Source organism: Mauremys mutica, chromosome 1 (assembly GCF_020497125.1).
Source record: "Mauremys mutica isolate MM-2020 ecotype Southern chromosome 1, ASM2049712v1, whole genome shotgun sequence".
Classification (NCBI taxonomy): domain Eukaryota; kingdom Metazoa; phylum Chordata; order Testudines; family Geoemydidae; genus Mauremys; species Mauremys mutica.
In genome coordinates this window covers 346,451,837-346,473,167 of record NC_059072.1, presented here as the reverse complement: position 1 = coordinate 346,473,167, position 21,331 = coordinate 346,451,837, and the positions used below count along the sequence as shown (strand labels likewise).

General features: G+C 41.8%; 1 long non-coding RNA gene across 2 annotated transcripts in view; it reads right to left on the bottom strand.

Annotated features, from left to right (window-relative positions):
* LOC123349609 overlaps positions 1 to 21,126 on the bottom strand; it is a 352,657-nt gene extending 331,531 nt beyond the window's left edge. For both annotated transcript variants that reach the window (XR_006573599.1, XR_006573598.1), the window contains exon 1: positions 21,005 to 21,126. This is a non-coding gene — a long non-coding RNA (uncharacterized LOC123349609). The remainder of the gene's footprint in view (positions 1 to 21,004) is intronic.
* Positions 21,127 to 21,331: the final 205 nt, after the last annotated feature.

Here is a 21,331-nt window from a genome sequence, read left to right as displayed (position 1 = left end):
CTGGATAAATTCATGGTGATTAAGTCCATTAATGGCTGTTAGCCAGGATGGGGTAAGGAATGGTGTCCCTAGCCTCTGTTTGTCAGAGGATGGAGATGGATGGCAGGAGAGAGATCACTTGATCATTGCCTGTTAGGTCCACTCCCTCTGGGGCACCTGGCATTGGCCACTGTCGGTAGACAGGAAACTGGGCTAGATGGACCTTATCCTTAAGGCTTGCTACCCTGTCAAGTAAAGCTGTTACGTTGGTTTGACACAATTTGTTTTTGACAGTTCCATGCTGACTGTTACTTCTCACCTTATTATCTTCCAGGTGTTTGCAAATTGATTGCTTAATTATTAACTCCATTATTTTTCCAGGTACTGAAGTTAAACTGACTGTCCGTAATTCCCTAGGTTGTCCTTATTTCACTTTTTATGGATGGACACTATATTTGCCCTTTTTTCCAGTCCTCTGGAAGCTCTCCCATCTTCCATGACTTTTAAAAGATAATCACTAATGGCTCAGATACCTCCTCAATCAGCTCCTTGCGTTCTCTAGTCCTAACATTCTGCTCGCCTGGCACTGAAAACTTGTTGTTGCTATTTCAAAGCTACCGTGTGAAACCTGCAGGTGTGGAGGATGCACTGCAGCCCTGCACCCTGCCACACAATTTAGAGGTGGTTTTCTCTTCTCCAGCATTTATTGTTTCATGTCCATTGCATATATTATAATGAGTGGCTTGCTTATTAGCGGCTAAGCTCCACCAATCATGTTACAGCTGTCAGCCACACTATAGACACCGGGGTTTTGTGTCTGCTGTACTTCAGGGTGCAGCCATGTTATAGGCACTGTGTAGTGTGCATGATGTACTGTAATGTGCAGCAATAATGCAGGGGTAATTAATAATGCACACCTGTTTGATCAACCTGCAGGAGGCAGGGGAGTATATGACTGTGTTTATGTGTGTATGCACACGGTGGAACAGGGAAGGGCTTCTCTTTAACAAAATGATTTTAAATCCAACTGCAATGTATTTCTCCAAGTTATATCGCTTGGTTCAATTGAAACTATGTTTCCCCCGTGATATTTCCTTCCTATCTGCTAGGATTGCTAAAATTCTGCACTAGCTCCTGTTTTGCTTTGCTACCAATGCTGAAGATAACCTGCAGTGAGTCACACAGCTGACTCTTTGACACCCGATCAGCTTTCACAAGGCTGCCCACCCAAAATCCACAGCTGCTAAGATAGATGCCCATGAGACACTAGCAAATCCGAAAAAGAGGTTCTCCCACAGAGGTTAAATTTGGTCCCAAAGCAAAGCTCAGTTCCTTTTAAACAAATCCAGCCTGAGTGAGGGCACGATAAAGATACTGTATTTTCTTACAGGGTGATTCATACACTATATGGATGTGTTTGGCTTGCCAAGTTCAAAGTGCAGACTGTGGTTATAACAAAACATACTAAGCAAGGATTAGTCTCTGAGGTTGTGTTTGTGAAAGTATTCACTCCAGGAGACCAAATCCTAGTATTTGGATTTTGTGAACTACAAAGTGAAATGTGCTGGGTTTTAAAATAATGTGGTCTATAGATGGGATCAAACCTTCAAATACCGACATCTAAAATGCATGTACTCCATATGTGAATACACGAGCAAATACAATTGCACATGCAAAACATGCAAGCTGAATAACTGCATCTGACTTGTTTGTTTGTGAGCATGCAAAAGGATGTTTTGCACATGCACATTCTTTACAAGCACATTTTCTGGGTATAACAAAAGTCTTGGCTCCCAGAAATCCCCTTTCTCTATTCCTCCAACACATATGTGGTTTTGGTACTTTACTTTTTCCTCTTGGTGCTATGTGATGTCACTACAATTTCTTTCACCCATCCCTCTTATGCAAGGGCCTCTACTTGAAAAGGCCAGATCAGGGCACTGAGTTCTTCAAACTTTAATTTGATTGTAAAACTGGGCACACATTAGGCAGTCTACATACTATAATATCTGAGAGCCCACATACAAGTCCAGATAGTATGGTGATGGGCACACATTAGGAAGCTAGGCAGATATCTGAAAATCTGGTTCTAATCAGAAAGAACCTAATCTGGCTCTTGTTTACCCAATAGCAAACCTATTGACTTACCTAAGGGCAGAATTTGGTCTCTAACCTGTATTGTATTAATTAATATTCTAGTCTCCTCGATTTCAAGTATTTGGACAGTTTTGATAAAAGTTGACTTATCTCTGTATTTATCTAAATGCTAATGGATTACTGAAGATGAAAAGCCAGATCTTCCACTCGTTTAAATGTACACCAATGGAATCTGGTCCATAGAGTCTTTGCAGATGAAAATGGCCATGTTAATCTTCAATAAATGTGCTATATAAACATGTAGTAGCTATTTAATATGCAATAATTTTCTTTTCACTGTCTCTTAAAATCAAATTGAATGCTCATTAGGGAACCTAAACCAAGACGTGTTAATAGGAGTGCCACATTTTTAGGCGATAATGCCACCATTAGCGCGTGTCACTGTTGTAAATCTATTTGTTAAGCTATATTATGGTTCTGAAAGCAGTTTAAGGCATAATAGCAATAAGCTTTCTTGTTAATCACATCCTGGCCGGGGGGAACAAACTAGCCTTTGTTATTTGAATTTCCTTTTTATTTTCTGTAAATTAATGAGTTAACATAATCTGTGCAGATCTGTTGACCTTTCCATAATCAAGGGAAGAAATATTTGACTCCAACATGTTTTATTCTCTGTTCAAAACCAAATAATAATAGTTAAAATAAAACAAACAAACAACCCAACATCTTGCTTCATTTTCCTTGCCTTGCAGACCTCTTCTAGAGAGTAGATGTTCAGGCCAGAATTCAGCAACATGTTTAAACACATGATGAAGCCCATCTGTGTTTAGCAAAAATGTAAGCATGTGCTTAACTCCAGGCATGTAAAACACATGTGTAGAATTAAGCAAGTGCTGAAGTGAGTTTCTGAATAAGGATGGACTGCTGAATCTGGACCCAGATAGCATGGTGATGAGTGTTGTATAAGAGACTAACTACAGTTCTTTATTTGATATTGTGCATTTGTTTTATATTCAGCACTTTCATAGCACTTCAGATTTCACCTGAATAGTCTGCATTATCTCAACACATTGATGCATGTGCACATGAAACTATGAATGGATGATGTCAGGGAGTCCATACCACAGAGAAGAGAGCAGAAGTGCAATGCAAATGCCACACATGAAATCAATTTGTAGAGATCTACACTGCAGTGGAAATTCCATTCCTCAGAATGGAGAGAGCAGAACATACAGCACTCTCCATGTGGATTGGGGTGAAAATTCTATGCTGTGCCTCTCAAAGTATGTCTACAATCTGTGCTGGATGTGTCAATTCCAGCTCAAGATAACATACCTATGCTTGCTCTGATTGAGCTAGCATGCTAAAAACAGAGTGTAGCTGTGGTGGGCTTGTCACTCTGGGTATGTACCTAGCATCTTGGCTTTGTATGTGCTGGGGGGGTGGGTATATATACATATATATTTTAGTGCATGAGCTAGAACAGAGTTAGCACAGGTAAGTCTCATCAAGCTGGAACTTACACTTTCAGCTCACAGTGTAGACGTACCCTAAGAGATGCAGCAAAGAACTCACAACCCAGGGGAAGATGGGGCTAATGTAGCTTTAAGTAATCTTTGCGCTTTCCTGATCCTGGGCTATTTTGGAGTCCAGACCAACCCACAACATAACTAAGGCAACCCGGAGAGGATGTTTAATAGCAGGCTCCTTGGACTGCTCTATGGGCAGCAATACTGCCCAGAATCTCCAGAGCCCTGCACGCATGTGGTCCCCTGCATGCCTGCTATGCCAGGGCTTATTAGGGGGTCCTTGGAAGGCAGTCTGTAGCTATCTGTCTCACTTTCATCACCAGAGACTCTTCCTCAGCCAGATCTGGGGGGTTTAGAGCCCCTTTATAACCGGTAATGGAACCAAGAGGGATGAGGATCTCACCCCAGATAGAAGAATTTTGCCTTTAAAAGGTATTTATCCCCGTTCTAAAAATATTTACTATAGGACTCACTTGTTATTTTTTCCCATTGAAAAAAAACCAAACCAAACCAACAAAAACAAACCAAAAAAACCAGAGCCTGAGAGTCCTATTCAAAGATCAATCCAGATCAACAGAATGAGCAGCAGAGGAACAACTTTTAATTCACATCTTCTCATTTTTCAGTTCCTGCTACAACACTTTGCACTCTGTGACTGGGAAGTCCGTTGGAGGAAAGCTGTCCCATACACACCCTATCCCCGGCATAAAGTGAAAGAGGTGGTGTGTGGTAGGCATGGGCAGCAGGAGGCCAGGGGAAGAAGAGTGCTATAGCAAAGCTTATTTTTGCTTGATCTTCCACTGGCTTAAGGTGTCAGGTGAACGGAATGAAGGAAGGCTAGCCTAGTGGTCAGAACAGGTGTCATGCTTAGTGGTTAGAGCAGGCATGGGGAACCGAGGACAGAGCTGGTAGTCAGAAGCTGGAGTCAGGGGTCTAACCGGTGGGAAAGAAATGGATAAGAGAGCCAAGGATCAAGCTGGAGGTCAGGAGCTGGAACAAGCACAGTAGCAGGCCATGAGGGTTTCTAGACCAGGACAGGACAAAAGCAAGGATGGGTGCAGGGCAGAAGCAATAGGAACAAGGTAACACAGGAGAAGTCACAGTGGTGGGCATGAGCACTGAGCAGCCAGTGAGCTGCTGCTGCCTCGAGAGCCGGCCTGCTGACCCCTCCAGCCAATCGCGGGGGGTGGCGCATCAGGCAGGCCTGCTGCACTGATGAGGCTGCATGAACACTAGTTCTGCTGCAAGCCTTGATTCCTGACATAACCTCCCTGAGAACCAAGCTTCCCTCTCCTGGGAACCAGCTCTCTTTGGTCTCCTCTCTCCATGCTATGCGAGGATGGAGTGGTGAATCATGGCCCTGTGGAGCTATAGAAGTAATAATAGCTCTGTGTGGCCTAATACTTCCTTTTCCTTCTTTCTCTTCCAAAAGAAGCAGAACATAACCCAGACTTTTCCTCTGCCACCCAGGCCTCCAATTTTATTCTTATACCTCACTTCATTGACAGCTTCGTAGGAAGAAGTGCCGTGTGTGAGTGGCATGTTTATTTATGTACTTCATCTGGGAATACTATGTGACAAGTGGCAAGGATGTATTTTTTCCCCACCGAACCAGTCTCTGTTTAGTGTGTCAATTCTTTATTATGAGGTGGCTCAGCATGCGGTATTTACTGCTTTTTTATTCTATTTGAACATCTCCTAATCTTGCCGTGCATTAACCATCATTTGTGAATTAATTCTCTCGCTTCACTTTTAATCCCTTTTATACTTCTTTACAAAATTATTAATGTGTCTCAACCAACAATGGCTCTAGGCCTTTTTCCGATTCTCTAAGCTTGGGAAGTTGAGAGCAGCATCAGTTTAAATCACTGTATCGATTAAAAGAAACGTGGGGATGTTTTTAACTTAGGCTATTACATGCTATTGGACAGACCAAGTGATCAAAACCATAACTAGCAATGTGAGTCACATTGCGGGTTTTTGTTTTTTCTTTGCTTCTTAAGATGTGATACAGCTGAATTTTTGAACTGGGGAAAACGATTGAGAATGTGTGACAACCTGGCCACGGACGTCTACACAGATCAAAGATCAATAGTTCCTTGTTTCTTTTGTGCCAAATCTTGACACTGCTAATGTCAGTGGCCCAAAGTTCACAGCCACTCTACATTAAAGGGAAAGAGGTAGAGCCTTGTTGACATTGACTGACCAGCATGCAGCATGGAGTAGGCTCTGTCTCCGATAAAATGTGGGCTATAGGGCCTGCAGAGATGTTTGTCTCCGAACAAGAACTCCCAACCAAAGAGAAAGGACAGGCACAACAAAGTCAAAGATCACCCCCCCACACCCATCCACTGCACCAGCAATGGGACAGGATGGGGGCAAAAGTCCCCCATGCAATAGACTGCCCCGTTGTGTTCTCTTGCTGCACCTGCCTGTGTGTGTGCTGGTTAGAGCAGTTGTAGGCATACAGTGACTTCTGAGCTCTTGAATGGGTGACAGATCTGAATCTACACAAGGCTGTTTGATGGGATGAGGAGCTCATCTGGATGGCTTCCCTGCCCTCCCTTGTCAGAAATTCGCCTGCCTCCCAGGGAGTATCAAACAGCTAATGCAAAGCATCCCCTTTTCTACTGAATTAAACAGCCGGTATAACATTTCTAGTAAGGTTCTGCATCTCTGAACAGCATAGGCTCCCCTTGAAGGAATGTTTGCTCATGTGGCTCACTCCCAAAATTGTGCTATACATCTATCATCATAGAGTCAATCTTACATGCAATACATTGCCATACACTGTGCTGGTTTTTGGTAGCCAGGCCTCGATCACGCAGACCTATGGTGTGGAGTTAGTGATGGGCCTAACACATGTTAAAGTTACTGACCCCAGGAGAGGAATGTTTCCCTCACCAAGACTATTGCCTTTTGCAAGATCACAGAATCGGAGAAATCAGAACCTGAAAAGGCCTATTTGTTGGAGCTAGTCGATCATCCCCTAAGGGCCACTGCAGGATTGTTAACACACGACAGTGTTATGGAGTGCTTTGTCCCGTCCAGTTTTAAATAACTCGTGTGATCGGGTTTCCAACACTTCCCCTTGGGAGACTGGCCCATGGCCCATAACATTGTTTCTTCAATTTGTGTGGGATGAAGAATAAAAGCAAGTGCTGTGTAATGGAAAGGAATGGCTTTGACTCTCATGCTCAGCAATGTCTATCAGCTCCTTTATGAAAAGCTATGTGGAGCACAAATGTTACTTAGCTACCTCTAAGAAGATACTTTAAGATGTTCAGCAAATAATTTGGCATTAACTCTACCATGTCATTTATTGGCATTTACATTATTTATGATTCTTGGGTCTGCTCCAGCTGCTTTGAACAGCTTCAGTAGCATACAGGGTGAATGAGTGGGTGTGTGGAGCCCCCTCCAGGGCACTGTCAGAAAGTTGCATTCAAGGAAAAAGTGGTGTAGCTGGAGCATCCTTAACCTTGCAATCTCCAGCTGCAGAATGGCTCCAGGAGCCCACAGGCAGCTAGGTGTGAAGTTACAGCAGCTTTCAGGCTGCTCTACCTTGCACAAGCCTTAATACTGGGGGAAGGGAGATGGGAAGGTGTCATAAAGCTACCTTTGTGCCCCTCTCTATGGTCCTGCATCAAGCACAGCAGGACTCGAAAATCAAGACATAAGTTTAAATATATTGGGCGTTCGCTTTTGTAACTCAGTGCAAGCGTTACATAAGTACAGTCAATGAGTTACAATTACATACATTTCAGTGAAAAAAAACAGGACTAATCACTAAAGCTAGGCAGATATTGCAAATATTCTTTCAAACTTCTAAACAAATTCACTTCAGCATTATTTGCACATCTATTTTTACTGTTACTTATTATAGACTGTGCAAGTAGCAACATCTACCCTTAGGGTTGCCCAACATTTTCCTTTATAAAACCCCTGCTAAGTTGCTTAAAGGTTTGCCAAACCTAAACCGTTCAGGCTGAAATTTTCCATGCTGAGTGTCTGCTTCAGGCTGAATGTTTTGGGGAGGTTTCAGCTACAATAATTCAGCTGTTTTCAAGAACGAGGTTTGGGGAAAATATGTTGTTTAGCCTATGGTAAAAAATTCTTACAACAGTTTCACTGAAATGCCCGGATGTCCCCATACTTTAGAGCAAGTACTTGAAATTTTGCAGGGTGGGAGTGTTACCCTGGTGCCATGGATGTGCTTTTAATATCCCTGTGAGAATTCATGCAAATTTAGCTAAATTATAAGCCTCTGGGGAAGAAAAACCAGAGTTCACAGACACTCAGTAAAGAGTTGTTAGAGTCTGGCAGAAAATTCTCAGAAGATTCTGTCTGCACCGGGCATTCTCCATCCCCGCACAGCTCCTAGTATTGTACTGACCAGATGCACCCTTTCCCTACTTTTTGTCTCCCTGGGAAAGAACACAGTCCTGCTGTTTATGGAAGACATAATGGACAGCACTGCATTTAGCTACATCTTCCAGTGTTTCTCTTTTCTTAGCTAGAGAGTAGGGGTAGTCCGACTAGGGTACCAGTCTAGGACTTGAGAAATGTGAGTTCAATTCCCTGATCTGCTACAGACATCCTGTGTTATGCTAGTCAAAACTTTTAGTCACTGTGTCTAGGTTTCCAATCTGTAAAATGGAGATAATAGTACTTTCGCTGCCTCTGAAGGCTACTGAATGGTAATTAGGTCCATATAAGCACCTAAAATATTCTCGAATAGAATTGTGTGTTCCTAAGTCAGGCAACAATGCTGGTCGTCAGAATTGTTTGCAACTAGTGCGAAGTTATTATCAGAAGAGCTCCTTAGAATCGAAAAACAAACAGAATTCACTTTACCAGGCACTGTAGCTCACGGAGAGTTGCTCTTGGGTGGGAATTATGTGCTAGAGCTAAACATGAACTAGTGGCATAAAACCATTGCTACTCTCTCTCACTGGAAAGAAGAAGGAGACATGAAAGGAGTAAGTGGGAGGCCGTATCATTAGAGATTTCTACTAGAAAAAGGCCAAGTACATATTTCATGTTGAAAGTGGTTGTAGTTAGTGTTGCACTTGCTATGAATAGAGTTTATTTAGAACTAAACGCTTAGATCCAAAATCTATTCTGAATCGCGGGTGACATGTTGAGCAAGGGGAAGTAAAACAGCGTGTGTGACGACAACAAAGCTGAGAGTTTTGTTAGTAATAATCTGCGTGGCACGTTAGAGCCAACAGCACGCGTGCACTAACATTTACATGCTCCAATCCAAAGCATACTGAAGTTACTGGGAGTCTTTCCCATTCGTTTACTGGCGTGCTCTGGCTCAGACGAGCACCACACTCTCCTACGCTCTGACTGACACAAAGGGTTGCAATAATTGTAGCCATTAAGAAGTTCAGTCTATTGGTCTGTGCAAATCTGGAAAATCAGGAACTCCCTGACAGAGCCTCCCACTCCGGCCTTGGGAGAGAGTTTCACTCTGCCTCAGTTTCTCCCCTTTGCAAACGTGGAGTAATAATATTTACCTCCTTACCACATAGGGCTGTTCTGAGAGCCAGCTAGATATGGTGATGCATTTGTTTAAATGAAAAACAGCATGCTGTTTGTTTTTAAAAATTAGGGCCAAATTCTTCATTGGTGTAGATCAGCATTGCTCCACTGACTACAATGCTATTCACTGCTATAAAGTTTATTGGAGAGGTGCTGATTTACACCAGCTGTGGGTCTAGCCCCTTCATATAAATATAGTTCCCAGTGACCACAGTCAGCATTGGACTCCAAAATGCCAGGCACTATTAAAAAACATACCCGGTCCCTGCCCTAGGGAGCTTACAAACTAAAGCCACAGTGTTGCTATCAGATTGCACCCACATGAAGCCTCTTTGATTTCAGGGAAACTCTGTATGGAGACCTGCAGATCCAGCTGTGGGATTGTGAGAATGTGCCTCTCTAAACCTTGAGACACAAGTCAGTTTAGAATTAAATTGAAATGTTCATGGTCTGCCAATGGCCACATTATCCATATTACTCTTTCTTCACCTTGGAGATACTGAATGCTGTCTTAGCCCTTGATCCTGCGATCAGATCCCTGTGAGGGGACCTGCACCCACATGGAGGCCCATTAAAGTCCATAAGCTTCTCATGGGCTCAGTGGTCCACCTGTTTGAATCAAATGTTAGGATCAGGACCTTAGACCAGGGGTTGGCAACCTTTCAGAAGCGGTGTGCCGAGTCTTCATTTATTCACTTGAATTTAAGGTTTTGCGTGCCAGTAATACATTTTAACGTTTTTAGAAGGTCTCTTTCTATACGTCCATAATATATAACTAAACTATTGTTATATGTAAAGTAAATAAGGCTTTTAAAATGTTTAAGAAGCTTCATTTAAAATTAAATTAAAATGCAGACCCCCCTGGACTGGTGGCCAGGACCTGGGCAGTGTGAGTGCCACTGAAAATCAGCTTGAGTGTCGCCTTTGGCACCTGTGCCATAGGTTGCCTACCCCTGCCTTAGACTGTAGTATCTTTGGGGCATGGTCCATGTCCTCCTAATGTTTGCACCGCACCTAACACTACAGTCCTAATGGAGAGCTGTAGAGAATACTGTGATACAAATAATAATTAATGAGTCTTTTCAAATGCCAAACCATTATCTCCCCCTCAACACAGTCACCCTGTGCAATCTTCCCCTTCAGGGGAAGCCTGAGAAAAGAAATCGGCCTTGCAAAGGTGCCCTGGAAAGCCAACACTTACCAGCTCTATCAGGCCAATAGGGGTCTAGTAAGCTCCAAAGTGGAAGGACCTTAATGGAAAGTACTGGAGTGAGGTCAAAAAATTAAATTTTCCTTTTGTGGGACATTTCAACATATCCAAATTACTTTCAATTCTGAATTGTAACAAATTTAAAATTTCTGCAAGACAAAACATTTCATAAAGCTTTTGGCATGGGAAATGTCAACTCTGAGAATGTTGACATTTTTGATTGAACAGAGAGTCATAATACAAACTGAGGTCTGTATAACCTTCCAGGCATTCTTCAGAGTTCTGACCAAGGAGTTCATAGAATATCAGGATTGGAACCACTGAGCTATCCCTTCCCCCATTTTTTTTTAATTTTTACTAATCATTATCTGCTTTAATTGCTACAGTGTGTAAAATCAGCTTGAGTGTCGCCTTTGGCACCTGTGCCATAGGTTGCCTACCCCTGCCTTAGACTGTAGTATCTTTGGGGCATGGTCCATGTCCTCCTAATGTTTGCACCGCACCTAACACTACAGTCCTAATGGAGAGCTGTAGAGAATACTGTGATACAAATAATAATTAATGAGTCTTTTCAAATGCCAAACCATTATCTCCCCCTCAACACAGTCACCCTGTGCAATCTTCCCCTTCAGGGGAAGCCTGAGAAAAGAAATCGGCCTTGCAAAGGTGCCCTGGAAAGCCAACACTTACCAGCTCTATCAGGCCAATAGGGGTCTAGTAAGCTCCAAAGTGGAAGGACCTTAATGGAAAGTACTGGAGTGAGGTCAAAAAATTAAATTTTCCTTTTGTGGGACATTTCAACATATCCAAATTACTTTCAATTCTGAATTGTAACAAATTTAAAATTTCTGCAAGACAAAACATTTCATAAAGCTTTTGGCATGGGAAATGTCAACTCTGAGAATGTTGACATTTTTGATTGAACAGAGAGTCATAATACAAACTGAGGTCTGTATAACCTTCCAGGCATTCTTCAGAGTTCTGACCAAGGAGTTCATAGAATATCAGGATTGGAACCACTGAGCTATCCCTTCCCCCATTTTTTTTAAATTTTTACTAATCATTATCCGCTTTAATTGCTACAGTGTGTAAACACTGGTTAATGCTCCAATCCCTCTGTAAACAGCAGAGTGCTACAGGTTACAAGCCTAGGTGATTATGCTGGCATCTATGAGCGGGTTAGAGGCAGCAGGCACAGCACCAGCCTGCAGCCAATGCTGAACTTCATTCATTGTTCTTTGTGCAAAGACCTATCCGCTAATTTGGCATTTGTGGAGGCCAGGAGGTGTCTATCGCCATGGGAATAGCCCCAGGCCTCCACCTTCCATGGCAGCCAGCCCTTGGAGTTGTGATGAAGAGTGGACATGAGTTATTTTACAACCATATAAGACTCTCTTGAAAACTGTTTCAGACAAGACTAACTCAAGCCAACTCAGAGCTTATGAAGAAGCTGAAAGAGTAGATTCCCTACCATGGATCTAGAGATGTATCTACATTCACTCAAGCTTGCTCCAGTACGTAAAAGGAGAACGGAGTTATGCTCTCGGTAAATATGGATACATAGAATCATAGACTGTCAGGGTTGGAAGGGACCTCAGGAGGTCATCTAGTCCAACCCACCAATTCCCAGACAGATTAGGGTTGGACGGAACCTGGAATTCCTGTGTGCAGGAAATTCTGAAATAAAAAAAAATGCATTTTGACATGGAACAAAGAATGAACTCTGGATATTTCCCACAGAAGGGACATTTGGAAGTGTCATTTAGAAAAAGCTGAAATATTTCATTTAAACCTTTTGGAAACAGTTCTGAGGTTCTCCAAGTTGCCTAGAGCCCTGGCAGCCAAACAGGTGGGGAAATGGGCAGCTTGGGAAGCCTGGAAGATGAGACTCTGAGACAGACTGCTGGGGAGGCTGGCCTGGATCAAGGGAGTCAGGAAGCCTCCATCTGCCAAGGAACGGGGAAGCCAGAAAGCCTTAGGGCAGTGGTCCCAAACTGTGGGGTGTATCCCTGGCGGGGGGAATCGAGGAATGTTTGCGCGGGAGCATGGCGGGGCCCAGGCCAGCCTCCACAGGGTGGTGGGAAAGGAGTGACAAGCAGCTTCTCTCTGCCCCCAACCTCAGCTCTATTCTGCCCCCAGCTCAACTCTGGCCACAGCCACAGCTCCACTCCAAGTAGGGTAACCAGATGTCCCAATTTTATAGGGACTCCACCCCCAGCCCAGCTCTGCCCCCAGCCACAGCACCATTCCACCCCATGCTCCGCCTCCAGCCGTAGCCACAGCTCCTCTCCTCTCCTCCCCCTCTCCACCCCCAGACCAGCTCTGCTGCTAGCCCCAGCTCCCCTCCCATCCCCAGTTCTGACCCCAGCTCTGCCGTCAGCCCAAACTCCCCTGCTGTGCTAACTGTACAGTAATGGGGGGGTGTGTGGACAGATTCCATTACTGGTAAGGGGGGGACGCGACAGGAAAAGTTAAAGCACCACTGTCTAAGGACTTCCAGAGCTTTCAGGTTTCCAGCTCCTCATCAATCCACCAGGTAGGCTGCTCTGGAGCCCAAATTGGCAAGGAGTTGGGAGCTTGAAAGTCTGGGCTACTGGGGAGCCCACTAAGAAGTCTTCTGAGGAGTCAGGTGAGTTTGCTGGCAGGAAAACAGGAAGGTAACCGTCAGAATATTGTTGAAATCACCATATTCCCACAAAACAGTTAGATTTCAATTAATGGCTATTTTCTGCCAGAAAAATGTTCCATCAGAAAAAATCCAACCTACTCTAATACGAATTTTTAACAAATAAATGTTTACTCATGTTCAGTTATCAGGCTGCTTCATTTTTCCACCTGATAATTCTTTTAATATTCACTAACCGTGGCCTACTACTACTTATTAAATAGGGGACCATTTGGATTTGAATTCAGAAGCAAAGTTTCCTAAAGTTAGAGTGTGTCTTGATCTAGGGGTTTGCTTCAATCCCTCATATAGCTAGAAGACATCCAGTAAGTGTGGACACAGGTCAAAACTCTCCAAAAGTTCAGGGATGTCCAGATCCTGGGTTTCGGTTAAAGTCCATTTTTACTACTCATGTTTCTCCTCTTGCAACTTCAGCTCAATGTTCACACAGAAGATGAATGATCCAGTGGTTATGGTCATAGACTCATAGCCAAGGATTAGGAAACTAAAATTCAATTCCAGGCTGTGCCACAGACTTCCTATGTGATCTTGGGAAAGTCACTTAGTCCCTCTGTGCTTCAGGTATGGACAAAGAGCTTTTAAATATTTTTAATGAAATAAATACTACTGGGAATTGTGTGATTATGGGTGATTTTAGTTTCCCAGATATAGATTGGAGGACAAGTGCTACTAATAATGGTAGGGCCCAGATATTCCTGGATGTGATACCTGACAGATTTCTTCACCAAAAAGCCACCAAACCAACAAGAGGTGACAATGTTGTAGACTTAAGTAAATAATAAGTAGCAGTGACCTCAGAGAAGAACTGGTTGTGGAGGACAACTATGGTTCGATTGATCATGAGTTAATTCAGTTGAAACTAAATGGCAGGATAAACAAAAATATCCCGGGTGGTCTTTAGCTATGCTTACTATCTGTCCCACAGAGTGGGATAGTTTGTTCTTGTGCCCTTAATAATGTCTCTGAAAAAGTGCCAACTCTCTTGAACTGTTTTTCCCCCTTAGGCTTGCTTTCCACAGGGGTCTGCCCCTCCATTCAATTTTTTTAGGGGTCCGCAAATGAAAAAAGGTTGAAAACCACTGGATTAGATAATCACAATGGTCCCCTCTGGCCCTAAATCTACATGTCTATGAGTTCCCTATCTGTATAACGGGGACAATAGCACTTCCCTACTTTACAGGGTTGATGTAGGGATCAATACATTAAACACTGTGAGGCACTCAGAAACTATAATAACAGGGGCCACATCAGAACCCAAGGTAAAGACACATTTGATTTCCATACCTATGAGCCTCAATAATGTGCCCCTCCCCCTATTTCATTCCTGAATTCCAGTGTGCCAAATGTCCATAAGAAGAACACTGTGAACAAATCCTTCTCTTAATTGGGGGCATGGAAAGGCTGGAAAGCAATATCAACATTTAGCGTCTGTGAGCACCAAGACAACCATATCTGTCACACCTGAAATCACAGAATCATAGAGTCCTACGGTTAGACGAGACCACAAAGGTCATTTCATCTGACCCCCTGCTAAGATGCAGGATTTGTTGTGGCTAAACCATCCAAGACGGATGGCTGTCCAGCCTCCTTTTGAAAACCTCCAGTGAAGGAGCTTCCATGACTTTCCTAGGCAGTTTGTTCCATGCTGTCCTATTGTTCTCTTACAGTTGGGAAGTTTTTTTCTGAGATTCAGTCTAAAACTGCTATGCTGTAGTCTGAACCCATTGCAAATGCACAACATCTAGTACCATCTTTGTTTTCTTTCTGGGTGGTCTTTGTGGGAGTGACTGGTTTGTTGCTTCAGTGCAGGGGAAGCCAGGTAGGGTTTTTTTTAATATATCCTAGGGCATGACTATACTTACCTCCGGAACGATCCATCCAGCAGGGATCGATTTATCACGTCTAGTGAAGATGCAATAAATCGACTGCCGAACGCTCTCCCGTCGACTCCGGTATTCACCAGAGTGAGAAGCACAGGTGGAGTCGACGGGGGGAGCATCAGCAGTCACATAGCTGAAGTTGCATAACTTAGATCGATTCCCCCTAGTTGGTGTAAATTGACTCCAGTGGAGCTATTCTTGTTTACACCATCTGAGGGTGTGGCCTGCAGTTTCTAATCTCTTGATTATCTCTTACAATCAAGTCTGAGTCAGAGAGGTACAATGGAGGATCTCAGATCAGGAATCTTTCCTTTGACATTTAAAAAAAAATATGCCAGTGAGTGGCAAGAAATAAGTCCAGAAACCTGTACTGAGCGTTGCTTTCCTGTAGACTTCCATAGGAATAAGGAACTTGTATCTCACTAGGGTGAATTTACATCATTTGAGTTGATTGCCGCTGGTTTGTGAAAACACACTGTTTGCTGTATTCACAAGGTGCAATTTCTGTATGCGGAATGTAATCATATGGAATAAAAAACTCAAGGGGAAGCTACATTTGTTGAATACACCCTGCTTGAAGTTCAGTGTTGTTTAGTAATTTCTCCAAATTTGAAAATGCCCTGAATTCAATATGGGCATTTGCCAGATTCAAAACAAAAATGTTGTTGAGTTATACATGTGTAAAAAATGTAAAAAGCATATTTGCTAAATGCACAGACATGCAAAAGTAACAATTTGTTAACTTGGTTAAAAAATATTTCGGCTGTTGCCAAGACCGTGTGTGAGAACTTTTGCTCTGCAGTGAACGTTTATAGCATATTTTGTTCCTCCAAAAATAAGTTTTTGTATTGGAAAACATATAGGTCTACTGGTACCTCATAGTTGTATTTAAGGATCATTTAATGAATGTTTGTAAAGCATGTTGAGTTCTTAATATGCTTTAATGCTTGAAAGTTGCTAGAGATGTGGAAAGTAATATTATTTTGTGGTGTCATTCATTTTGGCAGTTAGAAGTTGGCTTATGCTTTGAAACACTCGAAGACGAACTATGTATATTATTTCTTTCTTTCAGGCAGTGTGAGCTGGAGGACAGAGCACTGAACTGGACTCAGGAAACCTGGCTTCTAGTCATGCCTCTGCCACTAGCCTCTCTATGCCTCATTTTCCCCATTTGTAAAATGGGCATAATGATACTTAACTCTCTTTGTAAAATGCCCTGAGATACCTATTATTAGGATTCTTTCTCATTTTATTAGGGTAGGTGTGCTAACCCTATTGTCCTGTTAAATTTCCAACTTTCGTAATTAACTCTTCTCTCAGTTATTAGATCTGATCTTCCTCTTCATTTTCTGGTTCGAAGCATTCCTTATGTTTCCCATAAGTGTCTGCATTTTGTCAGTGAATGAAGCAATACCTATGCTTAGCATTAATTATTATTCTCTTTGCTTAAACAATTATTTGTGTCCTTTCTGCTAAGTGGTTCTGATAAACAATTCTGATTATTATTATTAAAACTTCATGTTTCTTCCCTCAGCACAGAGCTGGAAATAATGAGTTTTTAAAAAGCTTTAACAATGGATCTGGATTTGACCTTCTGAGACAAAGGGTCAGCAGGAATCCATTTTTTAAAAAATGTCCAGCTAAATAGGTCCTTCATATCACAATAGGGCATTTTCTTTTTAATTGGTTGGCAAGAAGTGCTAGAATAGTCAAGTAAAAGCTTTCTCTTGTGAAAGTAATCATATATCCTTCAGGTGGTTCTTAATTACAATTTTGCCTTGACAGCAGTCTGTGCCGCTCTAGTATACTTCATGACTGAATGTTTTACTGCTATATCCTTGACTGATATACACCCAGGAAAAGGCAGTGAAAATGTGACACCTCATTCTTTATGGAGATAGACATATGACCTATGTGCCCCAAGTATAATCCCAAAAGATTGTCGCTCTCCTGCTGTACTCTCATTTGTACTTTTTAAAAAAAAATCATAAGCGTAACAACTGATCTAGGAGGTGGGGGCGTAAAAAGCTCTAACAACACCGTTGAGGTTGCAGACATTGTTAGAGGTTGGACAGAAAAGAGGTCAGCAATAGACTGATGGCTTGCCCGCTGGCCACTTGTATACATGTCAGTTTAGGTAGGGGGTACATCTTGCCATTTCTTTTCATTTCTTTATATGAAATTCTAGAAAGAAACTATTATATAGAGATGAGAATTCATTTCCAGGCTTGAAGGCTGTCTCCCACTGAGATATGGGTGGAAATTTAAGTTTGGCCCTTTGTTGGGCTGTTTGGAAATTACAGAAATCTAAAATGTTTTCCAAGGACAAGAAATTGGAGCTCTTTCCACTTAAAGGCCCCAAGCCTACAAACACTCACATCCTTGAGTTTACACACACAGAGAAGATGTAAATCCATTCATTTCAAGCATACACACACACACACACAACTCCATTGACTTCAAGCACGTCTTGTCAACTAATCAGAAAAATATTACAGATACAAAAGGCCTATTTTTCTGGACATTTGAAAACACAATTGACTTGGACGGAGCTACTGACACATGTGAAATTAATCGTGCGTGTAAGAGTTTGCAAGTTTGAGACTACTAGTATCTGTGTGCACCACATCTGATATGTCTTGGGGCTATGGGAACTGTTTATTTTTTAAGACAAGACCTGATAGAAAAAGAGATGATGGATATATACAAAATAATGAATTGTACAGAAAAATTAAATCAGGTGTTCCTATTTAGCCTCTTTCACATGGTTGCCTTGCACCAACCTGGTTCATTGACTCAATACGGACTAAAAAGAAAATAATACCACGTCAAATAAATACCAGCACACACAAAACGAATTCCTTGAAAGTCACTCTCTGTTTAGTTTTTAAGAAGATCTCAAGAAGATCCCAGCGCACGGTAGCATGACAACAAGCAGCCAGTGTGAGATTTTCAAAAGCACTCCACACTAACTGCTTCCACTGAGGTTGATGGGAGTTTTACCATTGGTTTCAATGGAAGCAGAGTAAAGCCGATGCAGAGTGGTTTTGAAAATCTCACCCACCATATTGATCCTGATCATAAATATTAACAAGAGCGCCATGAAACATAATTGTCAATTGAAAATTTTATGACTACTTAAACAATGAAAAGCAATCAGTTACCCTGGACTTTGCTGTTTTTAGAATGTCTGGCAGGTCTGAAAAATAACAGCATACACATAATAGCACTGACGTGTACATTTGTTTTGCAATCTGGGAAGTCGCCATAACCTGCTGTGTTTAATTTCAGGGTTCTGGGTTATGATGAAAGAAAAACAAGAACAGTTTGCTATTTCAACTGGAAAAGAATATTTTCATCAATAGGAAAATAAGTCCACAATCTCAGCAAGTGTAGCCTGTAGATTCCCCCAATATATCTGATCTTTATCTTCTGTTGTGAACTGATGTCATGGGTGCCTGACTGGCATGTTTAATGCAGTAATTTTAGAGGTGGGTGAATACCTCAAAACATTCATTTAGTTTTTAAAACTAATTCATTGTAACTCTGCCCAAGTCAATCTGCATTCACAAAAAATTCTAGTGAATGGCTGACATTTTTTTCTAATTTTCAAAATTTAAGTAAAAAATGTGCAAGGACATTTTTCATCTCTTTTCAACTAGAGCTATGAATGACCTGTACTTCTGCAGATGACTTTTACTACCCAAAAGCCAAATTTTTAAATTTGAATATGGACAGCCTGCAAATTTCTAATTTTACACTCATATGGGCCTTTCATAATTCATGCTGTTGTTGGCTAGTAACGTAACTAGTTATCTAGGACGTGATTCCTCTCTTGCTGTAGTTGGTAAGTCTCATTGACTTCAGTAACTGTTGTACTGCGCCCCTAATAAGGGAACCATATGAGATATGCAAAGGACCAGTAACATTCTGAATTCCAAATATTGGTCTATGAAGGTTTGTGAGGAATCTGCAAACCACAGAGTATTCATTGAAGATATAGGCAAATCATTTCGAATAATGAACAAATCTGTGAATTTTGCAATATGGTCATGGACAAGTCATGAAGAGAAAAAAGATTAAATATATCTACAGTATTTATTTATGGCTGCATTGTCTCTTGCCCAAATGGAGGTGTGCAGAGAAGTATAAGGGAGAAAGGATTCTCTGCCACACTGCAAAGTCTGTATTGGAAAAGATAGTCTGCACTGTCATCTCCAGGAGCAGGTAGATAGTCTATGAACACTATCTCTGACTTTTCTTAAGTTGCAGTCAGAGAGTCCTTATGTAAGCCCAAAGATCATCTTGATATCCTCACCATTTAAATCAATGGGATTATTGCCATTGTCTTCAATGGAGCAAGGATTTCATCCCAGATAATTTGTCCTCCAAAAAGGTCAGATGTAGAGCAGGGTGTCATTAGCATGTAAAATGCATTGCAGTCCATGTCCCTTCTCTAACGCTTCAAGCAACCTCATATAAATGTTGAAAAGTAGGGGTGAAAATAGAACCCCCTCTGCTACCTGTGGTAATATGGAATCATATAATCATAGAATATCAGGGTTGGAAGGGGCCTCAGGAGGTCAACTAGTCCAACCCCCTGCTCAAAGCAGGACCAATCCCCAACTAAATCACCCTGAGGAATCCTGAGGAAACCTGAGGAATCGAAAAATTGCCAGAATTGCCATGCTGCCACCTACTCAATGGCCTTTCTCAAACTTGGGAGAGAGAATACTGGTCAATAGTCAGAATGGCAGCATCAGAAGTTGGTTTATTGGTCATGGGCCTCATGATGCCATCTTTAACAGCCATTGGAATATTGTGCCCCTGTATGGGAACAATGATAATCTCTACTGAAGTAGACCCATTACTTCCTTACTAGCCTTCATCATTCAGAAAGGGCAACGGTAGAACTCAGGTTGTAACATGAAGCTATCTCACTACCTCAATAACTTCACAGAGTAATACTGGTTTAAACTCCAGTATTGAATGTTCAGGGTGAAATCCTGGCTCCAATGAAGTAAATGGCAAAATTCCCATTATTAATGATTACTATTAATTCTAAGATTCATAGATTCCAAAGCCAGAAGAGACCATTGTGATCATCTAGTCTGACCTCCCATGTAACACAGGCCAGAGAACTCCCCCAAATTAATTCCTAGAGGATATCTTTTAGAAAAGCATCCAAAGTTTATTCATAAAATTGTCAGTGATGGAGAATTACTAGATGGAAAATCCACCATGACCCTTGGTAAATTGTTCCAATAGTTAATTACTCTTGATGTTAAAAAATTACACCTTGTTTCCAGTCTGAATTTATTTAGCTTCATCTGCCAGCCATTGGATCGTGTTATACTTTTTTTCTGCTAAACTGAAGAGTCCATTGGTAAATATTTGTTCCACGTGTATATATTTATAGACTGTAATCAAGTCACCCAGTAAAATTCCCTTTGTTAAACTAAACAGATTAAACTGTTTGAGTCTATCACTATAAGGCAGGCTTCTTACTCCTTTATTCAGTCTCAGGGCTCTTCTCTGAACCCTCTCCAATTTATCAGCATTCTTCTTGTACTATGAGCACCACAAGTGGATACGGTATTTCAAGAGGAGGCATACTAGTGCCAAATACAAAGGTAAAATAACTGATCTACTCCTATGTGATATTCTCCTCTTTATGCATCCCAAGATCCTATTAGCTTATAAATCATATTTATTAGGTTAGTGCCTAAGCACCAACCAAGAATGGGGCTCCACTGTGCTAGGGCCCAGGATTTCACATGCAATTTTTGTCCCCCATGACACTGTTATGTTTCCATGTAGACATCTCAGTCCAGTTTAGCAAAGTATCATGAAAATCTAGTTTGTCTGTATATTAACACAAACATTTCTGACACCGAGAAAAACTCGACTTTATAACTGAGTGGAGGCAGCTGTGATTCACCAAGCTGTCAACCACTCAGAACAACCCCACCAGGCAAAACAGAGCTGAAGAAACTTTCCATTGTGGGGCTTCAAATGAGGCTCCAGCCAACAGACACTTAAATAAAAATAGATTCATTAGAAGCCTACTTACTGTAGAGTATGCGAAAAGCACGAGATGACAGACAAAATGAAAAAAGATTAACTTCCCAAAGCAGGGCTGTCAGGGAGCTGATGGAGTGAAACACAGGTTACTGGTTACACTTCACTTCTGCCTGCCTTAGAAAAAAAATTGCATTTACAGAACGCTGGTGCAAGGCAGTGGCTCATATGCCAATATGATTAAGTAACAATTGCTTAGAATTCCAATCTGTGTTGTCAGAAGTCTCCCTTCCCATCTCTCCAGACCTTTCTCTTAATGAGCTGGGACACTAATCTTGGCTCTGATACTGTGCTTCCCCACCCCCCCCCCGCCCTGTTA